Source organism: Stegostoma tigrinum, chromosome 34 (genome assembly GCF_030684315.1).
Source record: "Stegostoma tigrinum isolate sSteTig4 chromosome 34, sSteTig4.hap1, whole genome shotgun sequence".
Classification (NCBI taxonomy): Eukaryota; Metazoa; Chordata; class Chondrichthyes; order Orectolobiformes; family Stegostomatidae; genus Stegostoma; species Stegostoma tigrinum.
The window spans coordinates 3,881,960-3,896,279 of NC_081387.1; the positions used below are offsets into that span (position 1 = coordinate 3,881,960).

Here is a 14,320-nt window from a genome sequence, read left to right on the forward strand (position 1 = left end):
TTTGCCAATAAATGGAAATGGTATTTCATTGACAGTAGTTTTGTTTTGCCATTTGATACAATAAAAAATTCAAAATGTGAAATCTTGGTGAGTCGTTCTTTCAGCTATGAAGTAGCAGTTAGAATTCTTCTTTAAATGTTACTGCAGACTATATAACTGGAAGGGATCTACTGTTTCTCAATGTTACTTAACGTGAAAAAAATCACCAGGTTTTAATGATAGGATCCTGGTTCTCCCCAATAGACATTAATGATCTAGACCTTGGGATACAAGGCTCGATTTAAAATACTGGATGATTTGAAACTTGAAGTGAAATGAACTATGAGGATTAAGGTGCAGAACTTAACACAGAGATAGACTGGCTGGTGGCATGAGTGTATAGTGACAAAAGATGGTTGGCAGTTGAGACAAGAAGTTGGCAATTATCTTTTTGTATTCCAGATGATCCTGTAATGGTAAACAGTTTTAACAGATGGGAACTGGACCCCACCATGCTTTATGTGGTCCAGCCAGATCCAGTACTGGATATTAAAATAGTTGCAACCATGATCTTTTAAGTCTGCATTTCCTGGTGTTAATGGAGAGTAAATCAAAACTGCATTCTGGGGAAATGGCCAAGGTGAAAGAGGGGAATGATCTTATTGTGGTTTTGGAGAATCACACATGGAGAGGAGGGTAGGGTTGACTAAATCAGTGGCTGCAGAAATGTTGTGGTGAAGAAAGTCAGAGGCCAAGATAGTGGGGATTTTGAGAGTGCAGTTACCAGTGAATTGATAAATAACTTTTTCCAGGGAGGAATATAGAAGGAGATACAGCTGAAATGTTGAGGGGAACATGGCTACTGAGTACTCTACGGGAGTGATTAGAGATAGCCTTCTGTGGTTGGTATGATGAGAGGAATAATGCTTGGTGAGTCAGCAAGGTTAAAGGTGGCAGACAGGAATCTGGGTCAGAGAAATCACTGAACAGTCAAGAGAAATAAGTACATGTCTAGAAAGACAATTATAATGTTTCAACTGTATGTGAAGAACAATGTACATATTGACACACAAAAAGCAAACTCCAATCCTGTCTTTTCATTCCTGAAATTGATCCAATCATGTTGTGTTTGAAAAAAAGGCAAGTCCACATAAAGGCAAGTCCACATAAAGGCATAAACTTTGGCAGGGACTACATAGAGGCAAAGGATCAAGTTACAATCACCAAGCCTTCACTTTGTGCAACCCAGTGACTTAATGGATAAAGCACTGGCCTCCCAAAACCTGGGATTGTGGGTCAAGTCCCAGCTGGGGTGGAGTAAAGTTTGGTTTAGAAACAAATCTCAATGCCTCTTCTCTTGACGTCTGTGACAGTGAAGGAACTTACTGTTTAAACTGATCAAACAATCTGGGCGGTTCCCACGCAGCCTCTTCTCACTTTGTCACTTGCTTTTCAGTGACACAAACCAATGCAATGCTTCTCTCAAGCTGAGCACCATCACAACACTTAAGAATTTTCTGGGAAGTGAAGGTGAGATTATTCCCTAACTTCAGTTTATTCAACACCCCAAGCACAATCACTACGTTGAAATATCCACTGATTATGTGTAAAATTCAGTTGAGCAATTCTCCTCTTCCAGCTCCATTGTGAATTAGAAACTTACCGCATCTTTGAGTAACCTGGATTAATCTGACACTCCAGGAACAGTTCAAATGGAGTTTCACGCAATCTAACCCGTACTGTATCTTCTCTGTGAGTGTTTGATAGAGACTGTCAACATGTAAAAATTATTCCATCACCATTTTAAATGTGGAGAAGTTAGTCCTTCAAGTTGTTCAAGTGTATTTGAAATAAAATGAGGGGTTTCTGCCTTGATTATTCTTTCAAACAGTAAGTTCCAGAACCTCCGCACCTTCTGGGTGAAAAGTATTTTTCAACATATTTTCCATCTGTGACTTTAATTTTCTGCTTTGTGGTTACAGACCAATCTGCTCAGGGAAAGAATATTGAAACAATCACATCGGCTTCCTCTGCCATATTTCTCTCCTTCATTAGCCCATGTGGACAAATCTCCATTAACGCTCATCTGGCTCTACCTCTGGACTCTCATCTTTTGATAGTTTATCTCTTATTTGTCCTCATGCCCTCTTTGAATTCATCTTGTGGATGAGAACCACCTCATATTCCTTTGACCCTATTCTCATGAAACTGCTAGTTACTCAACCTCCCCTCGTGGTCCCCACGTTAGCCAGAAGTGTTCTTGCCATTGCTGAGCTCCTCTCAACTGTGTCCCTTCTTCCAATGTCTTTTCTTCTATGGATGCTGAAGATGGTTCACAGGGCTGGAAATGTTAAATCTATTTTCTTTCCACAGATGCTGCCAGATCTGTTGAGTTTCGCCAGGAATTTCTGTTTTTCTTCCAGATCATCAGCATCCTTATTTTTTCCTCTGTTGATTCACTTCCTACCATGTGGTCACTACCTTGTCTTCCTTCCTCATTTTTAAAATTTGTTTTGATTTATTTTCCCCAAAGTTCCAAAACAACACAACAGATTATAAAACAGTAATTACTACTCCAAGAATGAGACAATCCGCTGCAATACTGAAAATACCTTAAAAAAGGATTAGCTCTTACAGCCATAATTCCTTCCCATCTTCCATCTTAGGAGGTCATGTTGCAGTTGCACAGGACATTGGTTCAGTCACTTCTGGACTATTGCATGCAATTCTAGACTCCCTGCTACAGGAGGGATGTTGTGAAACTTGAAAGGGTTCAGAAAAGATTTACAAGAATGTTGCCAGGGTTGGAGGTTTGAATGAAAGGGAGAGGCTGAATAGGCTGGGACAGTTTTCCCTGGAGCGGAGGCGGAGGTGTGACCTTGTACAAGTTCATAAAATCATGAGGCACAGATAGGATGAATTGCCAAGGTGTTTTCCCCAGGGTGGGGGAGGGCATAGGTTTAAGGTGAGAAGGAAGAGTCCATTGAGGTGGATTACCTCACTTCTGGTTTTCCTTCGCAGTGGAGTATATATGGGGTCGAGCTGTATGTGTTTATTGATGGCTTTCTGCATGGAGAATTCCCGTACTTGTCTCTGCTTTGCTTGTCCCAGTCAAATTGATGGTTATCCTTATCCGTGTGGATAGAGACGAGCAAATATTGGTCTTATCTTTTTGTAGCCAAGTGATGTTCATGTACCCTTGTTGTTAATTTCCTTCCTGTTTATCCGATGTAATGTTTGTCACAGTCTCTGCAGGGAATCTTGTATATGATATTGGTCCTGTCCATAGTGGGTAATAGTCTTTGGTTCAGGTGAGCAATTGTCGTAGGGTTGATGTGAGTTTGTGTGCTACTCTGATACCCAGTGGCCGTAGGAGTCTTGTGGTCAGTTTAGATGTGTTCCTGATGTAAGGTAGCATGATGAGTGTGTCGGGGCATGTAGTATCTTCCTGGTGTTGTTTGTGTAATAGGCATCTTGTGACCCACTATTTCGGGTATCCATTATCTTGGAGTACCTGGAAGAAGTACTCTTCTTCTTCTCGGCATAGCTCTGTGCTGCTGCAGTGTGTCATTGCCTGCTTAAATAATGTTCTCACACAAGTTCGTTTGTGTGTATTAGGGTGGTTGCTGTTGAAATTCAGTACTTGGTCAGTATGTGTGGCTTTCCTGTGTATCTTTGTTAGGAATTCCCAATTTGTCCTGTGCTGTACCATGACATCCAGGAATGGGAGCTGTTTGTTCTTCTCCTCTTCTCTGGTGAATCTGATTCCGGTGAGGGTGTTGTTTATAAGTTCATGTGTCTCCTCCAGTTTGGTCCATTTAATAATGACAAAGATGTCATCCACATAGCATACCCATAGTTCTTGTTGGATTAGCAGCAGGGCCGTACTGTCAAATCTCTGCATCACTGCTTCAGCTATTAATTTGGAGTTAGCTGATCCCAGGGTGTTCCGTTGATTTGTTCACATATTTGGCCATTAAAAGGTGAGTGGGTGGTGAGGCATAGATCCAGTCGCTTCAGCATGTTGTCTGTGGAGATGCTGTCACTGGGGTCTTGTTCTTATTTTAATAGTGCTGTCATTGTTTCTCTTGCTAGTGGTATGTCTATCGATGTGAATAGGGCAGTAACATCAAACGATTCCATGGTCTCATCATCACCTATTCTTATGTCCTTGATGGAATTGAGGAGCTCTTGGGCTGAGTGGATTGAGTGGGGTGACTTGCTGACGAGGTGCTTTAAACTCCTTTGTAGATCCTTGGCTAATCTAGGTAATTGCGTGCCTGGCAGGGAGACTATGGGTTTAAGGGGTACTTCCGGTTTGTGTACTTTCGGGAGGCCCAAGAATTTGCGGGGGACGGGGGTGTTAGTTCCTTGCAGGTTTCATTCTTACAAAGTCTGTTTTGTTGATCTGTCCAGTCTGTTTGAGTATTTTTAGCGCGTTGAGGATCTTGTTGCCCAGCTGTGGTGTCAGTTCTGTCTGCACTTGCCGGTATGTGTTCTTGACCACTAGCAGTGCATGTGTCTTGGACAGGTAGTCCCGTTTATGACTGTCATGCGTCCTTTGTCTGCTGGTTTAAATGGGCATCAACACACTGCAGCAGCACAGAGCCACTCCGAGAAGAAGAAGGGGCGCCACACAGGAGGCTGCTGAGTAAGGGCCCATGGTGTCAGAGGCAAGATACTAGCATTGATAGAAGATTAGCTGTCTGGCAGAAAGCAGAGAGTGGGGATAAAAGGGTCTTTCTTAGGGTGGCAGCCGGTGACAAGTGGTATTCTGCAAATGTCCATGCTGGGACCACAACTTTTCACTTTATACATTGATTATCTAGATGAAGGAACTGTGGGCATTCTGGCTAAGTTTGCAGATGATACAAAGATAGGTGGCAGGATAGGTAGAATTGAGGAGGTGGTGAGGTTACAGAAGGATTTGCACAGGTTAGGAGAGTGGGCAAAGAAGTGGCAGATGTAGCAGTACTTTGGAAAATGAGAGGTCACGCACTTTGGCAAGAAGAATAAAAGCATGGACTATTTTCTAAATGGAGAGAAAATTCAGAAGTCTAATGTGCAAAGAGACTTGGGAGTTCTAGTCCAGGATTCTCTCAATGTAAACTTGCAGGTTGAGTCAGTATTCAGGAAGGCAAATGCAATGTTGGCATTTATTTTGAGAGGACTTGAACATAAAAGCAGGTATGTGCTACTGAGGATTTATAAGGCTTGCGAGTGTTCTGTTATTACCTTCTTAATAGTGGATTCCAATTCTTTTCCAATAATCGATGTTAGGCTAATCAGCTTATAGTTACCCATGTTTTGCCTTCCTCCCTTTTTGGAAACAAGTGTCACATTGTATTTTGGAGAAGTCAGAGGATCGGAAAACTGCCAATTTGGAAAATTGCAACCAACACATCTGCTATCTCTGCAAAGACGTCTTTGAGGAACCTAGGATGCAAGCCATCAGTGCCAAAGTCCTATCTGCCTTTAGCTCCATAAGTTTATCTAACAGTATTTCTCTAATGATGTTAATGCTATTTCATTCCTCCATTGTGTTCTTCAGTCTTAATGGGCTGTTCGACATATCTTACACCACAATGGCTGATGCAAAATATCCGAACTACTCTGCCATTTCTTTGTTTCCCCAAACCATCTCCTCAGGTTTATTTTCTGAGAGGCCATATGTTCACTTTGATCTCTCTCTTCCTTTTTATATATTTAAAGGACCTCTTATGTTCTACATTAATCAATGTTTGTTCTCATAGTTTATTTGCTCTGTCTTGCTATTTTTTAACCTTCTTAGCTGGATTCTGAATTTATCCCAGTTTTGGGGGCTATCACTTATTTTGGCTTCCTTATATACTTGTTTTCCAAGTTAGCACTCTGCTTAACTTCCTTAGTTAACCATGGTTGGTTTATTCCTTTTTTAGAATCTTTCTTCCTTACTGGGATGCATTTGACAGTCATGAATTACCTCCTTAAATATCTGCCGCTGCTTGCTTACTGTCATTCCTGCTAATCTATCTGCCCAGTTCACTTTAGCTAACTCTATCCTCATTTCTTTGTCATCTGCTATATTTAAGTTAAACAGAGTTTTTTCTGACCCAAGTTTCTAATTCTTGAACTGAATATTAGATTCTATCAAGTTACGATCAGTATTTCATACGGCATCCTTGACTCAGAGCTTGTTTATTCAACTTTCCTTATTACCCATTACCAGATCCAACATAGAGACAATCACAGAGCAGGCTATGACATATTGCTTTAGGTAACTATCTCTAATGCATTGCTTCTCTTTCCAATTTGATTAACCACATCAACATACAGATTAAAATCACCCATAATTATTTCTGTATTCTTTTTACAATTATTTGTTGTTCTATCACCATTCCCACTGAATGACTACTGTTCGGGGCTCTATGCACTAATCATTACTATTCCTTCTTTCCCTTTATGGTTTTACCTCCACCCAAACAGAGCCAATTTCATCCCCACCTAGGTCATCTCTCACAATAGGCAAGGCTTAAATTATTAAATTGTACTGTACATAAGCACAGTGATGAGATGTCTTAACTGTATTAGAATGTTGTTCAGAATGTTCTTAAGTCAACAGCTCAAATACTGTTTTGTAGTATGTAAAGAAAACACAGTAGTGAACTCAGCCTGTCACTGGGACACAGTTTGCATATTTGGGTTCTAATGAGTCAAGCACAGAAAGATCTGAGATTGGTACGTTAGTCAAAAGGTTATAATTTAAATTAGATTGTTGTGGGAAAGCCAGGAGCTCTCTGCTCATTGGTCAAGAATTTTAAGCATTAGAGAGATGTTGTGAGCTGTGTTAAAACAGTTGCACATACTTGGCTGAATGTGACAAATCCTTTTCTGTATAAAAGATGAAATCGGGGACCATCACTGGGTTTCCTGAGGTCTTCAGAACATAAGATTCACCTCAGGACATTTATTTAGGCATGCGTTGACAGCGAAAGTTAGGAGTTAGCAGTAGAGCACATGCAAGGAAGTGTGCATAGCCTACTGACAGATAATGATAATTTGCCATATTCTTATTAAATTGCGGAGCAATCTCAAGGGAATAAATTGGCTTTTCCTGCTACTAATTCATATTTGTATGTTTGGATATAGGTCACATCATCAGAGCCAGTTTGGGCCGTATGGCCACCTCTTATTCCTAATTCACACGATAATATTTGGATGAGACCACCCCTCAAAGCCACGCACCATCCTGCCTTGGAACCTTATCACTGTTCCTTCACCGTCACTGGGACAAAATCATAAAACTCGCTCCCTGACAGCACTACCTACATTTCCATTGACCACAAATGGAAAGCAGCTCAGTACCATCTTATGACGGGCAATCAAGGGTGGGCAACAAATGCTGCACTATACAATGGCACCAACCTCCGATAAAAATATGAATGTAAAAAAAAAATCTGAAGAGTCAGCACCTTCAGCAAAGAGAGAGAGAGAATTCAAGAAAATCATATTTTTTTCCTGTTTTACAGAAAGATTGGGTAATCAGTCAGAGCAAGGCTGGGAAGAAGCGTGAGTGGCTCCAAGTGTGGTGAAAGCTTCATTCATCGAACCTCATGAACGACTGACTAAATCCTACAGATGAGAGACTGTTCAAATGAGATGTTTGGGAAGCCATCTTCACAGGATCATAAGACCCTGTAACAGAAAATGTCTGTCTATCTGTTGTGTAAACTGTTATTACAGGGGCAGCGTCACTTAAGTGAAAACTTAGTTGTGAGTTGTGAGACTGAGCTTTCACAAAGTCAACAATGCTTATTCATCACTGACAGTCACATGGGGTAGAAGCCATTTAAGTGTGATATTTTAGGACAGGACGTTCACACACTCCTTACATCTAGTAGTTCAACAGCACATTCACACAGGGGAGAAGCCATTTATTTGCGAGGTGTGTGACAAAGCATTTTCAGAATCATTGCACCTCGCAAGCACCAACATCATCACAGCGGAGACAGAATATTCACTTGCAAGGTGTGTGGCAAATCATTCTCATGGTTATCAGCCTCCAGGGTCAGTGGTGTAGAACCTTCCTTCAGAACCACCTTTTCTGAATTTCCGCTGTGGATGATTGGCCCAATGAAGCAGTGTGAATGGTCTCCAAATGTGGTGACAGGCTCATTCATTAATTGACCCTTGTGATCCACTGACTTGTTTGTATAGGTGAGAGGTGGTTCGAGCAGGATCCCAGCACCGAAGAAAGATTTGTTGTTCAAATGTTAACACAAAAGCAGCTACATGGAAGAGAAATCATTCAAGTGTGATGTAGGTATCCAAGCATTTACGAAGTTATCAACATTTCTGAATCAATTACACACACACTGGGAAAACGATCAAATGTAATGAGTATGACCATGGCTTTGCTCAACGACTGTCCTTGTCAATCACTGGTGTGTTCATGAAAGAAAAAGAACATTCATATCTAAGGTATGTGACAAATCATTCTTGCAGTCGGAGGACATGTGACGTCAATGAACCAGCATATACCCCGGGAAGAAACTGTTAAAGAGTGAGGTGTGTGACAAATCATTGTTTAGGTCCTGGAACCTCCTGTTCCATCACAGGATCCACAGAGGAAAATAACTCTACAAGTGAGAGATTTGTGATGAACCTTTGAAGTCTTTGACAGTCTGGGACACGACAGAATTCAGATAAGGGAGTAACTCTTTTAGGACTAGTTTTTTGCACAGTCAGTCTATGTCCTGCTCCATCAAAACATTCACAGAGGAACTCTCATCAATGTCGGTTCTGCACTAAAACTTTCACACAACCATTGGACCTCCTGGAATATCAGTGAACCCACACAGGAACTATTTCTTTCAAATCATCCTCAGACTGTAAATTTCTGTACAGTCTCAATGCACATGGTGTTCAGTGGGGCTGAGACACAGAACAAGAAGCAGCTTTCACTCCCATCAAACACCTAGTGATGACATCACAATGCTGAGGGATTATGATGTCAACAATGGAGCCACCCTGCAGTGTGATGTCAGTGACACAGGACTTGGAGTAATCCCCATGCAGTGAGGGCAACCCGTTGTGTTTGTATCCAGAGAGTTAACACACACTGAGTAATGTAGTGCACAGATTGAGAGAGAACCTGTCTAGTGTCTCTGCTTGTGAGCGTCTCAACCATTACCTGCTATATGAAGTGGAGAGACAGAGTGAGAAAGCAAGCGAAAATGATGATAAAGTCAAACCAGAAGGCACTTTAAAGCATATTTCTCAAACCACTTACATTTGCTCCAGAGTGTTTGCACAGAATACGACTTTATTTGCAGAGGTATCATTTGGAAGTGAAATACAATAAAGGAAACAGACGTTCATGATTGACAAGCTGTTGAGAACTGCACTGTCTTGAACAAAGTTGATGATGCTGATACAAAGTACAAAATCTCTCAGATTCAACAGGAGTCAACAGCATGACATGCACTGAATGCCAACGACCCAGTAGAGGCATTGGCCCAGATCTTCCAGTGATCAAAGACTGGACAAATTTAGATTAGATTAGATTAGATTCCCTACAGTGTGGAAACAGGCCCTTTGGCCCAACAAGTCCACACCGCCCGTTGAAGCATCCCATTCAGATCCATTCCCTCCCTCCCCCCCCCATAACCCACACACCCCTGAACACCAGGCAATTTAGCATGGCCAATCCACCTAGCCTGCACATCTTTGGACTGTGGGAGGAAACCGGAGCACCCGGAGGAAACCCACGCAGACACAGGGAGAACGTGCAAACTCCACACAGGCAGTTGCCCGAGGCTGGAATTGAACCTGGGTCTCTGGCGCTGTGAGGCTGCAGTGCTAACCACTGAGCCACCGTGCCGCCCCAATCCATATGAAAGTAAAATGTCAGAAAGTAAAGTCACAAAATCATGTCAAAGCCAGTCACAGTACAAACATTCAAATTCCTCAAAAGAAGTCATCCCAAAAAGCAATTTGGGACATGTGGAAAAGAATGTGACTTACATTATAAATAATAGCAACTAGATCTATCATCAAAACCTCAGAAACCTTTGTGCTGCTCCGTCACAGAACACAGGTAATGAAGGAGATCTGATTTTAACAATTTTACCAAGTAAGTGAACTGACCATCAATCCTTAAAATGAACCATTCCTTAAGAAATGCAAGCTATTATGACATAAAATGCCCAGAAAGGCAAAGACAGACAATTCGGCAAATAACATTTTACATGTACCATTAGAAGTCCTGAACATTTTAAAGATTATATGTGCAAAATACATTGAGGACAGTCAAAATTGAGACCAACAAGGGATGGACACATTGTTCTGGATTATTCAAATTATGATACTTCCCAAAAATGGCGCAGAGTCTGATTTTTCTTTCCTCAGTGTTCTCGATAGTACTGATCAATATTTATTACAAAGCCAATAACATTTCATTCCCAAACTTACAGACATTAGACATCTTTTCACTGCCCTGATTGGCTCATCTTTCAGTGTCCTGATCGGTGACTCAGTCAGAACACTGATTGGATAATCAGTGGGGGAACATGGTCGTGTGACAGTTTGAACACATTTTTGTGCAAGAGGTGAAGTAATGAATGGTCAAAAGAAATCATTGACTTGACCAAAGTGTATCAGTTCAGTGTCATGGACCAGACCAAACATCCTCAAAATATATCAAGGACCCAGCCTAGGTCTTAACTTTCATCTTGTTCTAAGGCAAGTGTAGGGCGCTGTGTTCCAGATGTGATTCAACTGGTCAAACTACCAGGCTTTAAGCAAAACACACTTTATTCTTACAACAGTTAAAATACAAATGAAAGAAGAATTGACCTAACACGAATGGTCCATTGGAGAGCTTGGCAGAGAACGGTTTTCATTTCTCTTGATCACCCCAGTGATTCCTGAAGACCAACTTCTGTACCTCTTGTGGATCAGTCCAGCCATTCCCATCCTCAACACATACTGAAACATTAACTAATTCTATTAGAATAATTAACAAAGTAATATGTTATTTAACTACTAATCATCAACTGTACCATTGTGGCGGCATCCAGAAACACACCCATAGCAAACACAAATCCAGTAAAACAGATTTTCCTCAATTGCTATCTCCTCTGGTCCAATAAGTAACACCAAAATATGCAATCTAGCAGCACAGGCATTTTTAGCTGCATCTAGTAGTTTCAACAACCAACTCCTCAACTTCAACTGAAACCCTGGGTCTGTGTGAGCCTAACAGCACATACTCATGCTTCTTTTGTCTATTTTGTCTTGGGAAAAAAAATACTCTAGGAGCTCAAAGCCGTTTACCCACTGCTTTTGAAGTAAATATTCTGGCCATATTGTGGCAATACCTCTCTGCAAAAGAAACAGCACAGAACAAATCGTACATAAATGCACAGTCCTATCACATCAGGACATCATTTCAGAGAAAACCATCACCCTGAAGGTGAAGGAGAAATGGTTTGAGAGCTATGGGGTGAAAGGAGACGGTAGGGTTTTGTGAAGATCACATGGTTAATGTTTTAGAATGTGTTGAGGATGGGAATGGCTGGACTGGTCCACAAGAGGTACAGAAGTTGGTCTTCAGAAATCACTGGTGTGATCGAGAGAAATGAAAACCGTTCTCTACCAAGATCTCCAATGGACCAGTCAAATCAGTAAAGAATAGGAAATGTTACTCTCATATTAGAAAACATTTCAGACTTGATTATCAACACATCCTGTGAACTCTTAACAGAACAATGTTGCTCAATTCTGAAAAATTGACTTAAAAGCAGGGAACACAAATAATTACTCACATTGAAAATAAAAGAATCGGAATAATACACAACTATCATTCCCCATGAGCTAAGTAAGAATGTGTGAACCCTCCACAAGTCTGAGATGTAAAATACAGGATTGTGGTGCACTTCTTCCTGCCATGCTCTGTACCCGGAGACCAAACCAACCAGAGATTCAGGTCCAAGCCCACAGCTCACCAACCAGAGATTCAGCTCCAAGCCCACAGCTCACCAACCAGAGATTCAGCTCCAAGCCCACAGCTCAAACCCCTCACCTTGCTGCTGAAATTACCAAGAAAGTCAAAAAGACACATTGACCAGAAAACCTCACCAACAGATTTTTGGTTTTTAGTGAGCCACTAACATGGGGATACAATTCTTCTGGTGGGACAAGAATAGACATTGGACACTGTCTATGTCTCTATAAAAGCTATGCCAACAATTTCCACATCACAGTGAGACAGTAGGAACTGCCACTGCTGGAGTCTGAGATAACAAGGCATGGAGCTGGATGAACACAGCACGCCAGGCAGCATCAGAGGAGCAGGAAAGCTGACGTTTCGGGTCTGGACCCTACTTTCTTAAGATTTCTGTGTGGCCTGCTGTGTTCATCCAGCTCCACATCTTGATATTCCACATCACAGTGACCATTAGAGTGGGTTTCACAAAATAATCCAAAATTTCAACTCCTTCCTCACAGATTATTCCTCCCTCTAAAAGGATAGATGTCAACATTTATCAGCTCTGCCCCAAAATCTTGTGAAAACCCAAATCTCCAGAAATATCTTGGACATTGCAGCAAAAACTCACCTTTCGTGAGAAAATGTTGGAGAGGTTTTCTCTGGAAGTGCCTTCCCGTATTTGATGGAGTGAGGGACAGGCCAGTTCCTCAAACATTAACTGAATTACAGCCCCAAACCCAGAAAGCTCCCCCTTCACTGAGGTTATTTAAAACCTCCACAGGGACTCAGCTCGATTCATCCATACCCCTCGCAATCCCGCTCCGAACTACATTACCCATGCTGCATACGGGGAAAGCGCCTGCGCAATGATGAACGACAACACTGCTACATCGGAGAACCGGTCGGAGTGCTTGACGGAAATACTTGGGGCCCAGCGTTCGGGAACTTCAACCCGAGAGCACGCGGGCTCGAGCGGCAGTGACATGGCCGGTGTCGGAATTGGATGTGCGCACCTGTAAATGGTGCTACCTGGCGGCAAAATCTGGGATGACAGCCTCTGACCCCGGTTAGAACTATTTCCCTTTCGTCGGACGTAACGTTGTGGGAGCAAATTACCGCAGATGCTGGAAATCTGTGCTGAAAAGGGATAATACTGCAGATCGCAGCGGGTTAGGCCCACTGACACTTCAGCTCTGATGAAGAGTAATCTAGAGTCGGAAGTTTAGCTTGCTTTCTCTCCATGAATGCTGGCTGACACGCTGTGATCGCCAGTATTTTTTTTTATTTTCAAGACATCAGCATGTGTTCTGTTTGTCTCAAATACCACTACAAGTGGGAAAGGAACTGAAGAAGAAGATGCTGAGAAATTGTCCCAGCCCACGGTGGTATTGAGCAATATTGTGATCAGAGATAATGAGAACTGCAAATGCTGGAGAATCCGAGATAACAAAGTGTGGAGCTGGATGAACACAGCAGGACAAGCAGCATCTCAGGAGCACAAAAGCTGACGTTTCGGAGCTAGACCCTTCATCACAGAACGCAATATATTGCGTTCAAGACTCTTACTGTGGGAAGCCCCATCCTTGCCACTGACCAATCCCTACTACCCGGTGCGGCTTCCTCTACATTGGGGAAACCAAGCGGAGGCTTGGGGACCGCTTTGCAGAACACCTCCGCTCAGTTCGCAACAAACTGCACCTCCCAGTCGCAAACCATTTCCACTCCCCCTCCCATTCTCTAGATGACATGTCCATCATGGGCCTCCTGCACTGCCACAATGATGCCACCCGAAGGTTGCAGGAACAGCAACTCATATTCCGCCTGGGAACCCTGCAGCCATATGGTATCAATGTGGACTTCACCAGTTTCAAAATCTCCCCTTCCCCTACTGCATCCCTAAACCAGCCCAGTTCGTCCCCTCCCCCCACTGCACCACACAACCAGCCCAGCTCTTCCCCCCCACCCACTGCATCCCAAAACCAGTCCAACCTGTCTCTGCCTCCCTAACCGGTTCTTCCTCTCACCCATCCCTTCCTCCCACCCCAAGCCGCACCCCCATCTACCTACTAACCTCATCCCACCTCCTTGACCTGTCCGTCTTCCCTGGACTGACCTATCCCCTCCCTACCTCCCCACCTACACTCTCTCCACCTATCTTCTTTACTCTCCATCTTCGGTCCGCCTCCCCCTCTCTCCCTATTTATTCCAGTTCCCTCTCCCCATCCCCCTCTCTGATGAAGGGTCTAGGCCCGAAACGTCAGCTTTTGTGCTCCTGAGATGCTGCTTGGCCTGCTGTGTTCATCCAGCCTCACATTTTATTATCTTGGAATTCTCCAGCATCTGCAGTTCCCATTATCTCTGTTGTTCTTT

General features: G+C 42.7%; 1 protein-coding gene across 1 annotated transcript in view; it reads right to left on the reverse strand.

Annotated features, from left to right (window-relative positions):
• Positions 1 to 13,175, reverse strand: part of LOC125467699 (zinc finger protein 271-like) — a 126,106-nt gene extending 112,931 nt beyond the window's left edge. The window contains exon 1 of the transcript XR_009442923.1: positions 12,579 to 13,175. The gene's annotated coding sequence lies outside the window, so the exon portion shown is untranslated. The remainder of the gene's footprint in view (positions 1 to 12,578) is intronic.
• Positions 13,176 to 14,320: the final 1,145 nt, after the last annotated feature.